Genomic DNA, 24,364 nt, shown 5'->3' on the forward strand with positions numbered 1-24,364 from the left:
ACCAGGGAGGCAACATACCATCCTGGAATCTCGATTGCAGCCACTGAAACTTTTATCTATTCCCCTTACAATAGAATCCACTACCACTATAACTCTCCCACTCTTTTTCCTGCCCTCCTGTGCAGCAGAGGCACCCATGGTGCCATGGACTTGGCTGCTGCTGCCCTGCCCTGATGAGTCATCCCCCCCAACAGTACCCAAAGCGGTGTATCTGTTTTGCAGGGGGATGACCGCAGGGGACCCCTGCACTACCTTCCTTCCACTGCTCTTCCTGTTGGTCACCCATCCCCTATCTGGCTGTGTAACCTTTACCTGCGGTGTGGCCAACTCACTAAACGTGTTAGTCACGACATCCTCAGCATCGCGGATGCTCCAGAGTAAATCCACCCGCAGCTCCAGTGCCGCAATGCGGTCTGTCAGCAGATGCGGGCAGATGATGATGGCCCAAATACTTGCCTAACTGCTCCTCTCCCCAGCATAACAATGGAATAGTGGATGAAAGAACATCTCCCATCCCGTGGAGTATTTCTCACTGGTCGAATTGTAAATCAGTCGGACTTCTTACTGAACATAAAAATGTGAGTGTAATTGTACCCCCTCCCCCCACCCACCCCAAATTGAGCTGGGTCTTTGACGTTACCAGAACCCTCCGTGCTGCGTGCTCTACCCCACAGAGCATAACATTGAGATCAAGATATAGTTGAACCGCTCTCTTTTCCCTTCCCCCCCCCCCCCCCCCCAAAACATACATGAATGTCAAATCAGATGCCAATACCCACATAGCCCACCCCGTTGCTGGTTGTATCTGCAGCTCACAAGATCATCTCCATACCCCCACCTCCCCCTCCCCAGCCAAGCTGGGTGTATTTCTTGGTCACAAGCCCTCCCGGCCATCTTGTTTGCCTTACCTCAATCTAGCTGTTGCTCACCTCTCTCTTAATCTTCCAAGGACTATCCCCATTTTTCATTTGTTCCACCAGGATTTGTGGTGAGAAACCAGACTCCCTTATTCTCAATCTGTTTCCATTAAAGGCTTTGTTTGCTTTTGAAATTCATCTTACAAAAAATTGTTAGTGAGGAAAAATACTGTCTGCCTTTTTCATGTGGATCTGTTTCTATCACTTAACAATTTGAATCTCCAGCTCACAGATTTAATCAATTGGACAATTGATCTTTTTTAACAGAACACAGGCAAAATAATCAGTTGGCTTCAAAATTCAACATATTTTGAAAATTGAGTTAACATTAACTTGAGACAAGTGACTTTCTAAGACATCTCTGTAAATCTTACATTTAGTGCTGGTAATTGGTTCCTGGATCTGTGTGCTTGTCTATCTCTGCCTTTCCACCCTTCTAACATGCTCTCTCAAGTTTATAGAACACAAAGCAAAAATGAAACACGAGGGTAATTAGTGCACTTAAAAAAAAAAACCTCTATAAACTTTCTGAATAAAGCTTTGAAAGTTCTCTCCTTCAAATAAATTGTAAAAGAACTGAGCATAAGATACTAAAGACAATGATTCCCGGAGTACAGCAGAGCTGACTGGTATCCTGCATCCCGGTACACTGCACTTGCTCAAACTATGTACAATCCAAATACAGTGCAGTGGCTGCGGGGGAATAAAATATTCACTACAAGCTCGGGCTTTTGGGACACATACAATTGATAAATTTGTCTTTTGTTGTAAAACATTTTTTATTGCTTTGCTTAAACCCTTACCTCCGATAGTAGAAATTTTCGTTACCGGGGACAAAATTTCCAGAAAGCATATCTAGTGACTTGTGGGGTAAAGATAGCCTAGTGCCACACAGTGGCCAGATTGTGAAACTACAAGCTAACAATTTTACACGGTGTGTTCCATTATAAATATGGAGAAGACTTGCATTTCTATAGCGCCTTTCATGACCTGAAGACATCTCAAAGCGCTTCACAGCCAATTAAGTACTTTTCTGAAGTCACTGTTGTAATGGAGGAAAGGAATTTATAATAAAATTAACATGAATGTGACTGGAGCAGACAATTGGGTATCAGATTTTGTAGACAGACAGTTTGTACAGACATGAGATTTTTGATGAGATATGCAATGATTATTCCCACATTACATGGATCTGAGTGCTGGAACATGAGAAAAGTTGATGAGCAAAAGATTTGGTTAGTTGGTTGAGAGGGATACTGGGAGTTTCCAGAATGCAAAGAATTAAGAGTGATATAAGAACATGCTTTGAACAAGAAACAACGCTTATTCAGAAGATCCAAGAAAGATGACTGATGGTTTGTGCACGATTCACGAATTGAAATGTGTGTGGCCCTGCATACAGAGGTACATAAAACAAGAAGCTTAAAAGACCTACAAACCGCTGAATAGACAATGCCAGGAGTGACTTGTCACAGAAAGGGATACAGATGACCGTGGAGTGAATTCATTCGGCCCCATCATCGCTGCCGAGCTGAGGGATGGGAATTTAGCAGTAATATATTCATACAACCTGGCTCCTTGAATGAAGAACAAACCATGGTCACAATCGATGCAAACTGTTGTTTTGTATTTATCTGGTCTTCCTGTAGTTTCTCCCAATGGGAAACCTAAATTGGCCTGATCTATCTTTCTGCAGATTACAACGAACCTGAGTAAGATCATGTCAACTCATTGTTCAACAGATCCAGTTATTAATTACACCCCAAAATATTTGCTGGAACTTCTTGGATTTGAATAACCCGGTTATGCACATAATTGAGCAAATGACACCATATATGTATATTTGAATGTAACTTGGCTCCTCCTTCAAGCTTCGGAGATAGGCGACAAATACATTTGTATCGAGGAAGGCTGGTTTTTGAATTGCTTGGAGTTTTCATTATTCCAACGCATTATGTGGCAATTTGGGGGCATGAGAATGAGGGATAGGTCAGGTCACTGCCTCATTTGTGCATGGTGTGCCTTTCCAAGGTGGGAATGGCAAAATTCCACCTGAGATGCGTACATTTGAATTTAATTTCGACAATGTAGTAGTGATCTCTGTGAATTCCGCCACTAACACTGGTTGTAAGGAAGGTAACAAGCATGATATATGAACTTAATGTTGGTTTCTAGGCTGCACTTGAGGTGGAAAGATCATTAAAAGGGCAGGCAGGAAAAATAATGGGTCATAATTTGCTGTGGCTGGTCATCTAACGGTGCCTGCTGTTAGACTTGCCCTTGCATGGTTAGGTCTTTAAATGTTTTACGTGCCAAAATGCTGAAAATGGGAGCTTGATAATGTTTTTTATTCGTTCCGAGATGTAGCTGTCGCTGGCAAGGCCAGTATTTATTGCTCCCATCCCGAATTGACCTTGAGAAGGTGGTGGTGAGCTGCCTTATGGTGAGGGAAACCAGGCATCTGAGACCTGTGTGAACAAGGAAAGCAACTGTGTATCTCCTTAACCAATCAGATTGAAGGATTGTGCAACTAATAGCACAAGAACCGAGAAGAAAGTGTAAATCAGAATGGGTGAACTCAGTGTTAAATCAGGTACAGAGAGGAAAAGAAAGATTAGATTAAGCGAGATTAAAAAAAGAGACAAAGGAAACTTACACTTAAAATCTCCAACAACAATTAAAACCTGAAGGACAGAGCCTCCATACTTAAAATCATTAATTTTCAGTGCTAAAGAAGTTGGCAGTAATTAACACATTATGTCATTAACATGTCATTAAAAGGGTACTTGGACTGGAATGGACAAGACTTGGCTTTCTGTGGCGAGTTTAGTTCGTATTTACCGTGCAAATACAGCAACTTCACGCCGCTCAATGCATTTCGATGGTGTGTCAGACAGCGAGATGCTGTTTTTGAAGCTATTGGTGGATCATCTTAGACAGGAACTTTTAGATTTCCACGTGCATCTGCATTTGCCTGAAGTTGCTGTGGTATTTGCATATAAATAATGGTGACTGCCATTAGCCTCACCATTATTTGGACAGCAAATTATGGGCCAAAGTTTGTTACAAGTCGTTAAACTACTGAACTTGATTTTTGAGATGCATGTTTGTAACCCATTGTGTGAGCCAGGCATCAGTTTTGTCTTAAAAACCGAACTATTTTTGATGCCAGTGGTGGTCTTTTCTCCCTGACAGGTGGCACATCTTCCTTTATATTTGCTTGTGTCAGTGCAATTTTCAACTACATATTTTGTATTTGCACTCTGCTCAAAATAGTATTTCTAAGGAAGCAATGTTATCAACGTGACTACGTGATTCAATTCATCCCTGGGTGACTGTGTCATAGTTGGTTTATACCATTTACAAACTTCAAAATATCTTACTGTGTACTTCAAAATATTGCATTGGATGTACAGATCAGCGTTTTTTTCTTGTGACTACTGGTTTGTACTTTGGCATGAAACAGTATCTAATTTAGAAAGATTTTTTCATGGCCAAGATTTTTTTCATGACCATTTGTGTCTTTTAGGTTGACAAACTACTAGGCTTAAAAAAGAACATGTAGAGGTATTATGGCATCATCCGAACAGTAAAAGCATAGACTGTACTTCAGTCTCTTACATGAGGAGGGAATAGCCAAGAAACAGTTGAGTGTGAATGTCAATATTGCCATGTGAATTGGAGCAGTGAAATTGGTATATTGGTAGAATTGCAGATGCTGAGACGAGACTCCAATAAGCTTCTTATAACCATATTACAAAGATCTGAAACTGGTGAGCGTAAAGTTTCAATCTAATCTGATACTTCTTTAAGAAACAAATGTTGTCCCATCTGTGTCCGGATTTCCTTAATAGTGTTCTAAATTGCAGGTGGCACTTTGCTCAGCCACCCTTCTGGAAAGTACAGAGACGTCAGGCAAAGCAGGCTCCCCAAATTTGCTTTGAAATCGGAGCTTCAACTCTGAAGCTTTCCAGTAAAGCAAACTTTTTGCTTTGCTTTTTACCCACTGACTTATTTAAACTATGCACCAGTCTCTGGCTGAGGGGGCAGTGATACACATCTGTGCACAGGCCCTCCCAATACCACTTTTGACCCAGATATTACAAGCTAATGAGCATGGTCTTAAATTTGTTTTTGTTGGGCAGCATTAAACCATGTGAGGAATCATGGGTACAACACTTTGGCAGTGGTCACCCTGCAAATATGTTTTACATCTGGTATGTCTTTGGATGAGGGAGAGAGTTGCTTTCTGTAAGTGTGCATAAATTATAGGCCTATTTGTCGAGCGTCTGTTTTGGGGCAGCATCTGTGGAGAGGGAAACAGAGTTAACGTTTCAGGTCATTAGAACATAAGAAATAGGACATGGCGTAGAACATTTGGCCCTTCGAGCCTGCTCCGACAAACATCATGGCTGATCTTCTATCTCAACTCCATTATCCCCCTATCCCTTCATTTCCTTAGCTTCCAAAAATATCTCAACCTCTGTCTTGACTATACTCAATGACTGAGCATCCACAGCTCTCTGGGATAGAGAATTCCAAAGATTCACAATCATTTGAGTGAAGAAATCACTCCTCACCTCAGTCCTAAATGACCAACCCCTTATTCTGAAACTCTGACCCCGTGTTCTATATTCCCCAGCCTATTGAATAGCCTCTGCTAGAAGAATCCAAAACTAATCCCACTGCCCTGCCCTTTATATAACTCTGCATCTTCCTCCACTTCAAATATTTAATTTAGCTTTCCCCTTAAAAGATAATGGTCTCTGCCTCAACCACTCCCTGTGGTAAAGCATTCCTTTACATAAAGACTTTCCTTCAAATCCTCTTGTTCTAAGTGACGAGAAGTGATAAATTAAAAATAGTCCCCAATTTTCCCAATTCATTTATGATGAGCATTAAATCTCTTCTATTCCGTTGAAAACTATTCCAGTATCTCTAATCTCTCCTGAATATAGTTTCCCATCTCTAGTATCATCCCGGGGAAGGTATGGTGTATGAACTTTATGGTTTTAATGTCCTTTCTCTAATGGGGTGTCCAAAACTGCACACAGTACAAATATAGGACACAGGATGTTGAAGATGCACAAGCAATAATAATGGGATGTCTAGGGGTCAGATTTTTCTAGATAACATGATATGGGTAGTGGTTGGCCACATGAAATTTTTTGTTTTGCATTAATATAAATGATTTGGCTATGGATATGATAAATATCAAACTGTTTTGTGTACGATATATTTGGTTTATTCCAGCAACGATATAGAAGGCAGGTTCGCTCACGAAAATTGGCCAACTTGTTTTGATAAAATATTTATAAGAAAGAAAGACTTGGGTTTCAAAGCACTTTACAGCCATTGAAGTACTTTTGGAGTGTAGTCACTGTTGTAATGTAGGAAACGCGCAGCCAATTTGCACAAAGCAAGCTCCCACAAACATCAATGTGATAATGACCAGCTAATCTGTGTTTTTGTTATGTTGATTGAGGGCTAAATATTGGCCAGGACAGCAGGGATAACGCCCCTGCTCTTCTTTGCAATAGTACCAAGAGATCTTTTACGTCCACTTGAGAAAGCAGATAGGGCCTCGGTTTAACGTCTCATGCGAAAGATGGGGCTTCCTACAGTGCAATGCTCCCTCAACAACAACTTGTATTTATAAAACACCTTTAACCTAGTAAAATGTCCCAAGGTGCTTCACAGCATTGTTCTAAGACAAAACAAATAAATTTGACACTGAGCCACAAAAAGTAATTATGGCAGATGTCCAAAAGCTTGGTCAAAGAGGTAGGTTTTAAGGAGTGTCTTAAAGGAGGAAAGAGGCAGATAGGTTTAGGGAGGGATTTCCAGAGCTCAGGGCCTAGGCAGTTGAAGGCACGGCCACCAATGGGGTGAGCCATTATAATCAGGGATGCTCAAGAAGGCAGAATTTGAGGAGCGCAGACATCTGTGAGGCTGAAGGAGATTACAGAGATAGGGAGGCCATGGAGGGATTTGTAAACAAGGATGAGAATTTTGAAATCGAGGCGTTGCTTAACCGGGAACTAATGTAGGTCAGCGAGCACAGGGGTGATGATGATGGGTGAGCGGAACTTGGTGCGAGTTAAGACACAGGCTGCTGAGTTTTGGATGACCAAGTTTACGTAGGGTAGAATGTGGGAGGCCAGCCAGAAGTGCATTGGAGTAGTCATATCTGGAGGTAACAAAGGCATGGATGAGAGTTTCAGCAGCAGATGAGCTGAGGCAGGGGCGGAGATGGGCAATGTTATGGATGTGAAAATAGACGGTTTTAGTTATGCTCAGCACTGCACTGGTGTGTCAGCCTAGATTTTATAGAATGTAGAGGGTGCCTGAGGGAGGAGTCCAATTCAAATGCAAGCATCTTGTGGGTTCAATTGTAATAATTGAATTTGTGGCATATTTAAATGTATTTTGTCTAGAATGATTTCTCAGCCTGTCTTGTTGAAGTTAAATAATCTGCCGAAGCCATGTCTCCATGGATAGTGAGCAATGACCAGTTATAGGCTTAACTAGCCTCCTTTGAATTCAATAGAAAATCAGCAGTCATCGATGAAGTGCTAAACTACAATGTTAACTATACCAGACAAAGGTCCCTGGACGTTAATCTTTACAATAGGTTATTGCTTTTGTCTCTTATCCATTTACTGTTTAATAAATCTAATTACAATCTAGTGAAGTGTTTATTCTTTTGCCTTTTGAAGTTGGGAGAAATCACATGAGGACACTTGGTATGTAAGTAGAAATACAGTAGCAAGATTTTGTTTGATCCCTGGGCTTACTATAAATTACTTAAATATTTGGTAGTAAAAGAGACACTCTGGCTCATAATGGGACTGGTCTGAGATGCTGAACCCAAGAGAAAGTATCTCTACTAAAATCCCAAACAGTAACAATGAGCACAAAGACTGATGGAGTGAGTTGAAATCAAATTAGAGGGCATGGAACATTTTGTCAAAATGGCTATTGAAGTAGAGACCACAGCATAATTTAAAATGGAACTGGTTATGTTGGCGAAGAAAATGGATACAGGATATTGGGATTAGTGTAGATCGCTCCAGTTGAAGAGTTTGCAAAAGCATAGGTGCAATGGGCAAATAAACTTCTCCTCTGCTGTAATTTCTAAGATTCCATGAATTGTACATATAGTGGCTACTGAGCTAGATATCCAGTTTTCTGTCAGCTGTGGTGGTTGAGCAAGTTCAACCGGATGAAGATAGTAAATTTTTATTCCTATTTAGTGGGGTTGAAATAAATGTGTGATGGTGTCCTATGCTGTTTCGAACAGGCACTTCACAAGGAACAGTATAAGAGAGTCATAATTCCCCAGATTATCCAAGTATGCCTGGGAGACTGCTGGCCATGATAAATCTGAAAGATGCCTATTTTCAGAGCACCATTCAGTGATGTCAATGGAATTTTTTCCGCTTCAATTTTCAGGGTCAAGCTCAGTATAGCTGTACCTTTTGAGCCTTTCCTTAGCCATCAGGGCATATGGAATATGTCTATTGCAGTGTTGCTGCTGAGATGGCCGCGGGGGTGGCAGCTCCCTACGGTGCTCCCCTGCTGAACAACCTTATCCATGCCATCTGTGGCTATCCGACATCATTTCACCCTCAATCTCTCCCCTTCCACTGTTTAAGCTCCCTCTGGTCTTAATAGGCCCTAATAGGGGGTGCATTTCTTAGCCTAAAACAGAAATTCCACAAATTTGGGCCTACATCAGGCACGAGCCTTCCCTCTGAGCCTCCACCCATCGGCGACGATTGGACCACCCTCCAACCAGCAGCGCCCGGGCCCCTTCCCCTCCTGCGGCGCCCGGGCCCCTTCCCCTCCTGCGGCGCCCGGGCCCCTTCCCCTCCTGCGGCGCTCGGGCCTCTTTCCCTCGCACCCCCCCCAAACGCTCTCGACTGGACGTGGCCGATTCAGCTGCTCCACCAGAGGTGATCGGGCCTCCTCCCCTCCAGCGGCGGCTGGGCCCCTCCTTCAACGACGATCAGGCCTCCTCCCCTCCAGCGACGACCTGGCCTCCTCCCCTCCAGCACGTGGTGAGCACAATGGCTGTGACCACCCTGACCTCCTTCCACTCTGAACACCCTGACCTCCATCCCAAAAAATGGACCACTGACCTTCCCAATGCCTGCCTCCATTCAAACCTTGGATCACCTACCATCTCATCTCAGCACCGAGCTTACGGCCCGCATCTCTCCGTAGGCAACTCGGCTCACACAGCAGTGCCTGATCTCCAGTAGTCTTGGACCCCCTTGCCACTGGATCAAGACCTTCCTCAGCTAAGCACGTGCGGTAGCCGGTGTGCAACAGCCACCCCACGTTAAAAGAACTCACGCATAGGCAGCTTTTACTCCTTTAACATGAAGTTCGGGACCTGGAACGTCAGGACCCTCATGGATAACTCCAACATCGACAGGCCAGAACGCGGCACTGCTGTAGTTGCCCGAGAACTTAGACGCTTCGATGTCGACATCACTGCCCTAAGCGAGACACGGTGGACAGGGGTAGGGCAGCTCAAGGAATAAGGTGGAGGTTACACCTTCTGGAAAAGGAAACCAGAGGAATAACGCCACCTCCACGGAGTCGGTTTCACCATCAAAAACAAGCTGGTCGACTGCCTCATAGATTCCCCCCTGCGGGATTAACGAACATCTCATGATTTTCCGACTCACCGTATCCCGGAATCAATGCGCCACAGTCATCAGTGCGTATGCTCCAACACTCGATGCGACAGATGAGACCAAAGAGGGTTTTTACTGCAGCTTCTCAAAATTCCTGCGGACGACAAACAGATCCTCCTCGACGACTTCAACGCCAGGGTCGGCAAGGACACAGCCCTCTGGGGAGGCGTGATCGGCAGAGAGGGGGTAAGGAAAACCAATTCCATCGGTACCTTGCTCCTGACAATGTCTAGAACACGACCTTGTCATCACAACACCTTGTTCTGCCAGAGGGACAAGTACAAGGCATCGTGGCAACACCCTCGCTCCAAACACTGGCACCTGCTCAACTGTGTCATCGCAAGGATGTGTGCATCACCTGTGCCATAACACAGGAGCTGATGACTGCTGGATGGACCACCACCTAATCCGATCCATCATTGACGTCAATATAGCCCCAAAGTGGCGCTGGCAGGAGAAGCAGTGCCGCATAAAAGTCAATGGCCGGGCACTCAAAGACCCAGCTAAGAGAGCCCTATACAGTCAGCGCCTCACTGCTAACCTGGTGTGCCTTGATGACCCCGAGACGCAGAATGCCCACAGCGCTTGGTCTACCCTCCATAACCAGTGCCTGCGAAGAGACGCTCGGTCACTCAGCCAGGAAACAGCAGGACTGGTTTGATGATAATGACCAGGAGATCCAAGACCAAATAGATCGCAAGCGCAGGGCATTTCTGAATCTAAAACAACAACCCAACTTGGGAGCAGCAAGCAGCATTACAGACGGCTTAAGGCCAAGGTCCAACAAAAAACTCGCAACCTAAAGAACAGATGTTGGGTGGAGAAAGCACAGGAGATACAGCAGCTGGCCGACAGCCATGATGTGCGAGGATTCTTCACCGCAGTCAAGGCCACCTATGACCCAAACACCCAAGGCCCCACCCCGCTACTGGCCAAGAACGGGGGACACTCATCAAGGACACCGAGGCAGTCAGGACCCGCTTGAAGGAGCACTTCGAAGATCTCCTCAACCGATACCACCAACGATGTCTCAGCAAGATCCTGCAAGGACAGACGCACCAAAGTTAGCGTCCTCGACCAGGCCAACATCCCCAGCATTGAAACACTGACCACACTATAGACCAGTTAGCCGAACATCTGTGGTTGGGAAAATGTTGGAGTCCATTATTAAAGAAGCATTTGGAAAAGCAAAATTTGGTCAGGCAGAGTCGGCATGGATTTATGAAGGGGGAAGTCATGTTTGAAAAATTTGCTGGTGTTCTTTGAGGATGTAACGAACAGTGTGGATAAAGGGGAACCAGTAGATGTGGTGTATTTGGACTTCCAGAAGGCATTTGACAAGGTGCCACATAAAAGGTTACTGCACAAGATAAAAGTTCACCGGGTTGGAGGTAATATATTAACATGGATAGAGGATTAGCTAACTAACAGAGAACCGAGAGTCGGGATAAATGGGTCATTCTCTGGTTGGCAACCAGTAACTAGTGGGATGTCGCAGGGATCAGTGCTGGGACCCCAACTATTTACAATCTATATTAACGATTGGAAGAAGGGACTGAGTGTAACGTAGCCAACTTTGCTGACGATACAAAGGTGGGAGGAAAAGCAATGTGTGAGGAGGACACAAAAAATCTGCAAAAGGGCATAGACAGGCTAAATGAGTGGGCAAAAATTTGGCAGATGGAGTATAATGTCAAAGTGTGAGCTCATGCACTTTGACAGAAAAAATCAAAGAGCAAGTTATTATTTAAATGGAGAAAGATTGCAAAGTGCCGCAGTACAGCTGGACCTGGGGGTACTTGTGCATGAAACACAAAAGGATAGTATGCAGGTACAGTAAATGATCAGGAAGGCCAATGGTATCTTGGCCTTTATTGCAAAGGGGATGGAATATAAAAGCAGGGAAGTCTTGCTATAAGGTATTGGTGAGGCCACACCTGGAATACTGTGTGCAGTTTTGGTTTCCATATTTACGAAAGGATATACTTGTTTTGGAGGCAGTTCAGAGAAGGTTCACTAGGTTGATTCTGGGAATGAGGGGGTTGACTTATGAGGAAAGGTTGAGTAGGTTGGGCCTCTACTCATTGGAATTCAGAAGACTGAGAGGTGATCTTATAAGGTTATGAGGGGACTTGACAAGGTGGATGCAGAGAGGATGTTTCCACTGATGGGGGAGACTAGAACTAGAGGGCATGATTTTAGAATAAGGGGCCGCCCATTTAAAACTGAGATGAGGAGAAATTTCTTCTCCGAGGGTTGTAAATCTGTGGAATTCGCTGCCTCAGAGAGCTGTGGAAGCTTGGACATTGATTAAATTTAAGACAGAAATAGACAGTTTGTTAAACGATAAGGGGATAAGGGGTTATGGGGAGCGGGCGGGGAAGTGGAGCTGAGTCCATGATCAGATCAGCCATGATCTTATTGAATGGCAGAACAGGCTCGAGGGGCAGTATGGCCTACTCCTGTTCCTATTTCTTATGTTCTTATGTTCTAGCTCCGCTGGACAGGCCACATTGTTCGCATGCCTGACACAAGACTCCCAAAGCAAGTGCTCTACTCGGAACTCCTTCATGGCAAGCAAGACAAAGGTGGGCAGAGGAAACTTTTCAAGGACACCCTCTAAGCCTCCTTGATAAAATGCAGCATCCCCACCGACACCTGGGAATCCCTGGCCAAAGACCGCCCAAAGTGGAAGAAGTGCATCCGGGAGGGCGCTGAGCACCTCGAGTCTCATTGACAAGAGCATGCAGAGACCAAATGCAGGCAGCGGAAAGAGCATGCGGCAAACCAGTCCCACCCTTTCCCTCAACAACTGTCTGTCCCACATGTGGTTCTCGTATTAGACTGTTCAGTCACCCAATAACTCATTTTTAGAGTGGAAACAAGTCTTCCTCAATTCCGAGGGACTGCCTATGATGATGATGATCTATTGCAGACATCTCAGGGGATTTGGTGCTTGCACATGATTCCATCTTTAGATAACCAACTTGTGAGAGCTTCTTGATAGCTGCCCGGGCAGGCTCTCATCCAGATGTGTCAGCATATTTCAGGAGCTCTGTTTCATGGTCAACTATGGGAGGTTTCACTAAGACTGCAAAGCAGTTCATGATCATGGGTGCCTTGTTTGTTCAGCCTTAGGCAAAGTTGTCTTGCTCCCAAGACCATTCATGATCCTCCAAAGACTGGCATCCCTTTTTCTCGAGATCTCACCTTATCGTTCATGTTCTCAGTCTTTTGGCAGCTACATCTTTGTTGTATAAGACACACAACTGTTTGAGATCATAGTTGAACATTGCCCCTCTAGACTCTTGCAAGGTCTCTTATACCATTTATTGTAGATGGGTAAAATCATGAGCTTGGATCTCAAGTGGTCATAGGAACCGAATGTTCTCCAGGGAGTCTTGCTGCAGCTCCTACTGCCCTAACTAATGCTGGTGATGGATGTTTCCTTCCTTGGGTGAGAAGTTAGTCTATAGGAAGAATGGTTTCAGGGTAGGTGAATAATTTGGCTTCGGGCAGGAATCCATTTGGCTATAATTGCTAGCAGTAGCCCTCTGATTGTTTCAAACTGTTTAGAGAAAATTTGTTTCTAGACAGACAGGAGTCATCAGGTGTGTCAGCAAATAAGGTAGGACCTGTTGACCATATGCAATGTTCTTCTTCGGCAGTCCCTCAGAGTCAAGGATGACTTGTTTCCACACTAACATGAGTTCTGAGGTGGCTGATGAGTTCAATGCGGGATCTATAGAATCTGTCGCAGGTGGTGGCTGAAGGGACGGGTGGGTGGACTGCTTGGTTTGACGTACGCTTCTTCCGCTGTTTGCACTTGACTATCGCGTGCTCCCGACGAAGAGACTCAAAAGTGTTCGGCGCCTTTCAACTGCTTCTTCTCCACTTTGAGCGGTCATGGGCCAGGGATTTCCAAGAGTTGGTGGGGATGTTACATTTTTTTCAAGGACGTTTTGAGGGTGTCCTTGAAGCGTTTTCTCTGCCCTCCTGGAGCTTGCTTGCCTTGACTGATCTTGGCGTAGAGTGCCTGTTCAGGAGTCTTGTATCAGACATGCAGACTACATGGCCCACCCATCAGAGCTGATTGAGCGTTGTCAAGGCTTCGATGCTGGGGATGTTGACCTGAGAGCGAACACTGATGTTGATATGCCTATCCTGCCAATGGATTTGCAGAATTTGGCGGCGGCAGCGTTGGTACTTCTCCAGTACTTTGAGGTGCCTACTGCACATTATCCATGTCTCTGAAGCATATAAAGGACGGCGGGAATCACTACTGCTCTATAGACAATGAGCTTGGTGTTGGGTTTGAGATCTTGGTCTTCAAACACTCTCTTTCTCAGGCGACCGAAGGCTGCACTGGCACACTGAAGGCGGAGTTGGGTTTCGTCATCGATGTCTGCCCTCGCTGATAGGAGGCTCCCAAGGTATGGAAAATGGTCCTTGCTGTCCAAGGTCTTGTCGTGGATCTTGATGATCAGGGTGCAGTACCGTGAGGCGGGGGCAGGTTGGTAGAGAATCTTTGTCTTACGGATGTTTAATGTAAGGCCCAGGCTCTCATGCGCTTCAGTGAAGGTGTCAACGATGGTTTGAAGTTCGGCCTTTATGTGTGCGCAAAGGCAAACCTCGTCTGCATACTGTAATTCAATGACAGAGGTTGGGTCAACCTTGGTACTTGACTGGAAGTAACGATTATTGAACAATTTCCCATTCGTCCTGTAGATTAGCTCCACTCCACGGAGAACTTGTTGGAGGTTGGATGAAGCATTGCAGCGAGAAACATTGAGAAGAGCTTTGATGCAATGTCACAGTCTTGCTTGAACCCGGTCTGCACTTACTGGGTCTATCGTGGATCCGTTGGTAAGGATCAAGGCTTGCATGTCATTGTGAAGCAGGTAGAGGATGCGACAAATTTTTGAGGAAAACCAAATTTGAGGAGGACACTTCATAATTCTTCTTGGTTGACAGAGTCGAAGGCCTTTGTGTCAAAGGAGACCATGTACAGAGGTTGGTGCTACTCCCTTTTTCTTGGATTTGTCATGCAGTGAAGATCATGTCCGTTGTGCCCCTCAGTGGGCGGAATCCATATTGCGACTCTGGGAGGAGCTCTTCACCCACTGGGAGGAGACGATTGAGGAGGATTTTTACGATTATTTTCCCTGTGGCTGACAGTACGGAGACTCCTCTGTAATTACCGCAATCAGTCTTGTCACCTTTCTTGAAGATGATCACGATTACAGCGTCTGAGATTTCCCGGCATACTCTCCTTCCAGATAAGATTGAAGATGTCATGAATTCGCTCCAAGAGTAATTCTCCACGTACTTTGGTGGGGCTATCATCTGCTCCTGGGGCTTTGTTGTTTTTCAACTGCCAGATGGCCTTTTCAACCTCATTCCGGGCTAATGTTGTGCCGAGATGGTGGCGGGTAGCATGCTGTGAGATGGAGTCGAGGACGCTCACGTCAAAGACAGAGTCTTGGTTAAGGAGATCTTCGAAGTGCTCCTTCCAGCGGGCACTGACTGCCTCTCTGTCCCCGATGAGCACCTCTCCATTCTTAGCCCTCAGTGGGGTAGGACGTTGAGTGCTTGGGCCGTAGGTGATCTTGACTGCACTAAAAAAGTCGCGCACGTCATGATTGTTGTTGGCTAGTTGCTCTTTCCACCTACCATCTGTTCTTTCGGTCACGAGTTTTTTGTTGGACCTTGGCCTTCAGTTGCCTGTAGATCTGTTTTCTTTCTCTCGAATTGTGATGCTGCTCCAATTCAAGAATGCTTTGCGTTATTTGACCATTGACACCTGAATCACTGAGTGACTTAGGATAATATCTTAGCACCATGCCAAAATACAGGAAGACATAAACAGGCTGCAGAATGGGCAGATAAATGGCAAATTAAATTCAATATAGCAAGTTGTGAGGTAGTTTATTTTGGTGGGAGGAGTGAGGAAGTCTCATTTAATTCTGTGTCGGCACTTTGAATCCGAAAAAGATACATGCGAATATTTTCTTTGAGAGACTAGGAACTATGGAGGAGCAAAGGGATTTTGGTATCAATGTACACAAACCACTAAAAGCTAGTACACAGGTACATGGACCTGTTTCTATGCTGTAAATACTTTGTAAATATCTATCAGTCTTGAAAATTTCCTAGAAACCACAGCCTTTTGGGGGAAAGAGCTCCATTTTTCCACCACCCTTTGTGAGAAATAATGCTTCCTGATTTTACTCCAGAATGGCCTAGCTATAATTTTAAGATCGTATGCCCTTGTGCTGGATTCCCTCACCAGAGGAAATAATTTCTCTCCATCTACCCAATCACCTCCCTTTATCGTGTTAAACACCTTCATTAGATCTACCCTTCAACCTTCTAAACTGAAGGGAATACAAGTCAAATTTATACAACTTGTCTGCATAATCTAAAAGGCTAATGGCATTATGGCTTTTATTTCAAGGGGATTAGAATGCAGAAGTGGGGAAGTAATGCTTCAGTTGTAGAGAGCCTTGGTCAGACCCCATCTTCTGTACTATGATTAGTCTGGGCACCGAACCTCAGGAAAGATAAATTGGCCTTGGATGGGGTACAGTGCAGATTCGCCAGAATCATACCAGGGCTTAAAGGGTTTTAGATTATGCAGACAAGTTGTATAAATTTGACTTGTATTCCCTTCAGTTTAGAAGGTTGAAGGGTAGATCTAATGAAGGTGTTTAACACGATAAAGGGAGGTGATTGGGTAGATGGAGAGAAATTATTTCCTCTGGTGAGGGAATTCAGCACAAGGGCATACGATCTTAAAATTATAGCTAGGCCATTCTGGAGTAAAATCAGGAAGCATTATTTCTCACAAAGGGTGGTGGAAAAATGGAGCTCTTTCCCCCAAAGGGCTGTGGTTTCTAGGAAATTTTCAAGACTGATAGATATTTACAAAGTATTTACAGCATAGAAACAGGTCCATGCCGGTGTTAATGCTCCACACAAGCCTCCTCCAACTGCTCTTTATCTTACTCTGGGGTGGGGAAGGCGGGGTGCGGCTGTATAATGGTTATGTTACTGGACTAGTAATCCAGAGGCCTGGAGTAGCTGGGGATTTTAAATTCAGATAATTAATCAGTAATGGTGACCATGGAAATACTGGATTGTTGTAAAAGCCCATCTTTTCACTAATGTTCTTTAGGGAAGGAAATCTGCTGTCATTACCTGGTCTGGCCTATATGTGACTCCAGACACACAGCAGTGTGGTTGACTTTTAACTACCTTCTGAAATGGCCTAGCAAGCCACTCAGTTGTACCAAACTGCTATGAAAAACAGTAACACGAATAAAACTGGACCACTCGGCATCGACCTCGGCATACCAAGCCTAGTTGATACTGCAAACATAGAAACATAGAAAATAGGTGCAGGAGCAGGCCATTCCGCCCTTCAAGCCTGCACCACCATTCAATATGATCGTGGCTGATAATTCACCTCAGTACCCCTTTCCTGCTTTCTCTCCATACCCCTTGATCCCTTTAGCCGTAAGGGTCACATCTAACTCCCTCTTGAATATATCCAATGAACTGGCATCAACGACTCTCTGCGGCAGGGAATTCCACAAGTGAACAACTCTGAGTGAAGAAGTTTCTCCTCATCTCAGGCCTACCCCTTATTCTAAGACTGTGTCCCCTGGTTCTGGACTTCCCCAACATCAGGAACATTCTTCCCGCATCTAACCTGTCCCGTCCCGTCAGAATCTTATATGTTTCTATGAGATCCCCTCTCATCCTTCTAAATTAAACTCCAGTGTATAAAGGCCCAGTTGATCCAGTCTCTTCTCATATGTCAATCCAGCCATCCCTGGAATCAGCCTGGTGAACCTTCGCTGCACTCCCTCAATAGCAAGAACGTTCTTCCTCAGATTAGGATACCAAAACTGAACACAATATTCCAGGTGAGGCCTCACCAAGGCCCTGTACAACTGCAGTAAGACCTCCCTGCTCCTATACTCAAATTCCCTAGCTATGAGGGCCGCCTTCACCGCCTGCTGTACTTGCATGCCAACTTTCAATGATTGACTGAACCATGACACCCAGGTCTCATTGCACCTCCCCTTTTCCTAATCTGCCACCATTCAGATAATAATCTGCCTTCGTGTTTTTGCCACCAAAGTGGATAACCTCACATTTATCCACATTATACTGCAACTGCCATGCATTTGCCCACTCTCCTAACCTGTCCAAATCACCCTGCAGCCTCTTGGCATCCTCCTCACAGCTCACACTGCCACCCAGTTTAGTGTCATCTGCAAACTTGGAGATATTACCCTCAATTCCTTCATCCAAATCATTAATGTATATTGTGAAGAGCTGGGGTCCCAGCACTGAGCCCTGCGGTACTTCACTAGTTACTGCCTCCCATTCCGGAAAGGACCCGTTTATCCCAACTCTCTGCTTCCTGCCTGCCAACCAATTCTCTATCCACGCCAGTACATTACCCCCAATACCATGTGCCTTGATCTTGTACACCAGTCTCTTATGTGGTACCTTGTCAAAGGCCCTTTGAAAGTCAAAATACATCACATCCACTGATTCTCCCTTGTCCACTCTACATGTTTCATCCTCAAAAAATTCCAGAAGATTGGTCAAGCATGATTTCCCTTTCATAAATCCATGCTGACTTGGACCGATCCTGTCACTGCTTTCCAAATGCGCTGCTATTTCATCCTTAATAATAGATTCCAACATTTTCCCCACTAATGATGTCAGGCTAATCGGACTATAATTACCCGTTTTCTCTCTCCCTCCTTTTTTAAAAAGTGGTGTTACATTAGCTACCCTCCAGTCCATAGGAACTGATCCAGAGTCGATAGACTGTTGAAAAATGATTACCAATGCATCCACTATTTCTAGGGCCACCTCAAGTACTCTAGGATGCAGACAATCAGGCCCTGGGGATTTATCGGCCTTCAATCCCATCAATTTCCCTAACACAGTCTCCTGCCTAATAAGGATATCCTTCAGTTCCTCCTCACTAACATCCCGGGGACTTGTGCCAGAATTGGGAGAGCTGTCCCACAGACCAGTCAAGCAACAGCCTGACATAGTCATACTCACAGAATTGTACCTTTCAGCCAATATCCCAGACTCCTCCATTACCATCCCTTGGTATGTCCTGTCCCACCGACAGACGCAACAGAGGTGGTACCACAGTGGTATACGGGAGGGAGGGAGTGGTCCTGGAAGCCCTCATTATTGACTCCGGACTGCATGAAGTCTCATGGCTTCAGGTCAAACATGGATAAAAAAACCTCCTACTGATTACCACCTATTGCCTTCCCTCAGCTGATGAATGACTTCTCCATGTTGAACACTACTTGGAAGAAGCACTGAGGGTAGGTAGCAAGGGCACAGCATGTACTCCTGGGGGGGGGGGTCTTCAATGTCCATCACAAAGAGTGGCTTGGTCGCACCACTACTGGCCAAGCTGACCGAGACCTGAAAGACATAGCTGCAGACTGGGCCTGCAGTAGGTAGTGACTTAACCAACACGAGGCAAAATCCTACTTTACCTTGTCCTCATCAATCCACATGTCGCAGCTGTATCTGTCCATGACTTTAAAAAGTAGGACCTCAAAAGTAGTAATCTCAGGATTGCTACCAGTGCCACATGCAAGTCAGAGTCGGAATCGCACGATAGCTCAGATGAATATGTGGCTTGAGGAGTGGTGCAGAAGGGAGGGATTCAAATTCCTGGGACATTGGAACCGGTTCTGGGGGAGGTGGGACCAGTAGAAACCGGATGTTTTGCACCTGGACAGGACCGGAACCAATGTCCTAGGGGGAGTGTTTGCTAGTGCTGTTGGGCAGGGGTTAAACTAATATAGCAGGGGGATGGGAACCTATGCAGGGAGACAGAGGGAAGTAGAATGGGGGCAGAAGCAAAAGATAGAAAGAAGAAAAGTAAAAGTGGAGGGCAGAGAAACCCAAGGTAAAAAGCAAAGAGGGGCCACATTACAGCAAAATTCTAAAGGGGCAAAGGGTGTTAAGACAAGCCTGAAGGCTCTTTGCCTTCGGAATAAGGTGGACAAATTAACTGCACAGATAGCAGTTAACGGATATGATGTAATTGGCATCACGGAGACATGGCTCCAGGGTGACCAAGGCTGGGAACTCAACATACAGGGGTATTCAACATTTAGGAAGGACAGACAGAAAGGAAAGGGAAGTGGGATGGTGTTGCTGGTTAAAGAGGAAATTAATGCAATAGTAAGGAAGGATATCAGCTTGGATGATATAGAATCGGTATGGGTGGAGCTACGGAATTCCAAAGGGCAGAAAACACGAGTGGAAGTTGTGTACAGACCACCAAACAGTAGTAGTGAGTTTGGGGACAGCATCAAACAAGAAATAAGGGATGTGTGCAATAAAGGTACAGCAGTTATCATGGGCGACTTTAATCTACATATTGATTGGGCTAACCAAACTTGGTAGCAAGGCGGTGGAGGAGGATTTCCTGGAGTGTATTAGGATTGGCTTTCTCGACCAATATGTCAAGGAACCAACGAGAGGGCTGGCCATCCTGGACTGGGTGATGTGTTATGAGAAAGGACTAATTAACAATCTTGTTGTGCGAGGTCCCTTGGGGAAGAGTGACCATAATATGGTAGAATTCTTTATTAAAATGGAGAGTGACACAGTTAATTCAGAGACCAGAGTCCTGAACTTAAGGAAAGGTAACTTTGATTGTATGAGATGTGAATTGGCTAGAATAGACTGACAAATAATACTTATCGGGTTTACGGTGGATAGGCAATGGCAAACATTTAAAGATCACATGGATGAACTTCAACAATTGTACATCCCTGTCTGGAGTAAAACTAAAACGGGGAAGGTGGCTCACAAGGGAAATTAAAGGATAGTGTTAAAGCCAAGGAAGAGGCATATAAATTGGCCAGAAAAAGCAGCAAACCTGAGGACTGGGAGAATTTTGTAATATAGCAGAGGAGGACAAAGGGTTTAATTAGGAGGAGGAAAATAGAGTGCGAGAGGAAGGCAACATAAAAACTGACTGCAAAAGCTTCTATAGATGTGTGAAAAGAAAAAGATTAGTGAAAACAAATGTAGGTCCCTTGCAATCAGATTCAGGTGAATTTATAATGGGGAACAAAGAAATGGCGGACCAGTTAAACAAATACTTTGGTTCTGTCTTCACGAAGGAAGACACGAATAACCTTCCGGAAATACTAGGGGATCGAGGGTCTAGTGGGAAGGAGGAACTGAAGGAAATTCTTATTGGCGGGAAATTGATGGGATTGAAGGCAGAGAAATCCCCGTGGCCTGATCGTCTGCATCCCAGAGTACTTAAGGAAGTAGCCTTAGAAATAGTGGATGCATTGGTGGTCATTTTCCAACAGACTATCGACTCTGGATTGGTTCCTATGGACTGGAGGGTAGCTAATGTAACACCACTTTTTAAGAAGGGAGGGAGAGAGAAAGCGAGTAATTATAGACCGGTTAGCCTGACATCAGTGGTGAGGAAAATGTTGGAATCAATTATTAAAGATGAAATTGCAGCATATTTGGAGAACAGTGACGGGATCGGTCCAAGTCAGCATGGATTTATGAAGGGGAAATCCTGCTTGACAAATCTTCTAGAATTTTTTGAGGACTGGTAGAGTGGACAAGGGAGAACCAGTGGATGTGGTGTATTTGGACTTTCAAAAGGCTTTTGACAAGTTCCCACACACGAGATTGGTGAGTAAAACTAAAGGACATGATATTGGGAGTAATGCACTGGCTTGGATAGAGAACTGGTTGGCAGACAGGAAGCAGAGAGTTGGGATAAACGGGTCCTTTTCAGAATGGCAGGCAGTGACTAGTGGGGTGCCGCAGGGCTCAGTGCTGGGACCCCAGCTATTTACAATATACATTAATGATTTGGATGAGGGAATTGAGTGTAATATCTCCAAGTTTGCAGATGACACTAAGCTGGGTGGCGGTGTGAGCTGTGAAGAGGACGCTAAAAGGCTACAGGGTGACTTGGACAGGTTAGATGAGTGGGCAAACGCATGGCAGATGCAGTATAATGTGGATAAATGTGAGGTTATCCACTTTGGTGGAAAAAACACGAAGGCAGAATATTATCTGAATGGCGGAAGATTAGGAAAAGGGGAGGTGCAACGAGACCTGGGTATCATTGAAAGTTGGCATGCAGATACAGCAGGCGGTGAAGAAGGCAAATAGTATGTTGGCCTTTATAGCTAGTGGATTTGAGTATAGGAGTGGGGAGGCCTTACTGCAGTTGTACAGGGCCTTAGTGAGGCCTCACCTGGAATATTGCGTTCAGTTTTGGTCTCCTAATCTGAGGAAGGACGTTCTTGCTATTGAGGGAGTGCAGCGAAGGTTCACCAGACTGATTCCCGGGGATGGCAGGACTGACATATGAGGAGAGACTGGATCGACTGGGCCTTTATTCACTGGAGTTTAAAAGGATGAGAGGGGATCTCATAGAAACACACACAATTCTAACAGGACGGGACAAGTTAGATGCAGGAAGAATGTTCCCGATGTTGGGGAAGTCCAGGACCAGGGGGCATAGTCTAAGGATAAGGCGTAAGCCATTTAGGACTGAGATGAGGAGAAACTTCTTCACTCAGAGTTGTTTACCTGTGGAATTCCCTACCACAGAGAGTTGTTGATGCCAGTTCATTGGATATATTCAAGAGGGAGTTAGATATGGTCCTTACGGCTAAAGGGGTCAAGTGGTATGGAGAGAAAGCAGGAAAAGGGGTACTGAGGTGAATGATCAGCCACGATCATATTGAATGGTGGTGCAGGCTCGAAGGGCCAAATGGCCGTCTCCTGCACCTATTTTCTATGTTTCTATTGGTCGGAGTGACCATCGCACAGTCCTCGTGGAGATGAAGCCCCATCTTCACACTGAGGACACCTTCCATCATGTTGTGTAGCAATACCACTGTGCTAAATGGGAGAGATTCAAAACAGCTCAAAACTGGTCATCCATGAGGAGCTTGTGGGCCATCAGCAGCAGCAGAATTGTATCCCACCACAATCTGTAACCTTATGGCCAGACATATTCCTCACCAGCATTTCCATCAAGCCAGGTAACCAACTTTGGTTCAATCAAGAGTGTAGAAGGGCATGCCAGGAGCAGCACCAGGAGTACCTAAAAACCTGGTGAAGCTACAGCACAGAACTCATCATCATCATAGGCAGTCCCTCGAAGCGAGGAAGACTTGCTTCCATGCCAAAAAGGGATGAGTTCAATGAGTTCACAGTTGTTTCAATGAAGGACCAAATATTCCAGATCCCGAACTATATCATGAAGGGTGGAAGATGCCTGTGCTTTGATTTTTTTTAACGTGTGGTGACCATTGCACACCAGCCACCACACAGGCTTGACAGAGCTAAGTCTTGGTCCAGTGGCAACGATTACCCAAGACAACTGGAGACCAGCTCTGCTGCACAGACTGAACGCACACACATATCGCAGTGTGGGCTGGCCCATGCTACCCCTTGGGCCTTCGCCTCTCCTGGGCCCTGATCACTTCCATCTACAAAAAACTTTTTTTTTGTCGCACAGAACTACATGTATGCTAAACAGCGGAAAGAACATAAGAATTAGGAGCAGGAGTAGGCCATTTGGCCCCTCGATCCTGCTCTGCCGTTCAGTGAGATTATGGCTGATCATATCCACTTGCCTGCACTATCCCCATATCCCTTGATTCCCTTGAGATCCAAAAATCTATTGACCTCTGTCTCAAATATGCTCCATGACTGATCTTCCACAGCCCTCTGGGGTTGAGAATTCGGAGATTCGCCACGCTCTGAGTGAAGAAATGTCTCCTGATCTCAGTCCTAAATGGCTGACCCCTTATTCTGAGACTGTGACCCCTGGTTCTAGACTCCCCAGCCAGGGGAAACATCCTCCCTGCTTCTACCCTGTCAAGCCGTGTTAAGAATTTTGTATGTCACAATGAGATCACCTCTCATTCTTTTAAACTCCAGAGAATATAGGCCTAATCTATTTAATCCTTGTGGTACCCCTCTAGTCACAGCCTGCCAACCTAAAACCTACTCTCTGTTTTCTGTCCGTTAACCAATCCGCAATCCATGCTAGCATATTACCCCCAATCCCATAAGCACTCATTTTGTTTAATAACCTCTTGTGTGGCTCCTTATTGAATGCCTTCTGAAAATCCAAATAGTCCACATCCACCTTATCTACTATTCTCTACTGGCTTCTATTCTCTACTGCCAACCAACTTCTTGAACCCCTCTCCCCTGCCTCCAACAAGTGCGAGGAGCTTATGGACTTCTTTGTCTTAAAGATTGCGACCATCCGATCAGCTGCCTCGGCCACTTCCCTTCCCCTAGCCCACCGGGCCAAACTTCTTCTGAGGTTCCCCCCCCTTCCCCACCACTGAACTCTCATCTCTCTCCAGTTTCTCTCTGATCTCCCCTCTTGACCTCTTCATGCTCTTCATGCTCTTCTTGTCCATGAGACCCACTTCCTGCTCCCTTGACCCTATTCTCACTAAACTGGCTCCCGTGTTAGCCGACATTGTTAATGGTTCGCTCTCCTCAGGTACTGCCCCCTCTCCTTCAAATCTGCTGTCATCACTTCTCTCAAAAAAAAAAACAACCCTTGACCCCACTGCACTTGCATGCTACCGTCCCATCTCCAACCTCCCTTTCCTCTCCAAAGTCCTTGAATGTGTTGTCGCCTCCCAAATCCGA

At 45.2% G+C, this 24,364-nt stretch overlaps 1 protein-coding gene across 3 annotated transcripts in view; it reads left to right on the forward strand.

The window, feature by feature from the left end:
* nckipsd (NCK interacting protein with SH3 domain) overlaps positions 1-24,364 on the forward strand; it is a 280,231-nt gene that overhangs the window by 86,790 nt on the left and 169,077 nt on the right. The gene's annotated exons all lie outside the window — the stretch shown is intronic.

Source organism: Pristiophorus japonicus, chromosome 12 (assembly GCF_044704955.1).
Source record: "Pristiophorus japonicus isolate sPriJap1 chromosome 12, sPriJap1.hap1, whole genome shotgun sequence".
Taxonomy (NCBI): Eukaryota; Metazoa; Chordata; class Chondrichthyes; family Pristiophoridae; genus Pristiophorus; species Pristiophorus japonicus.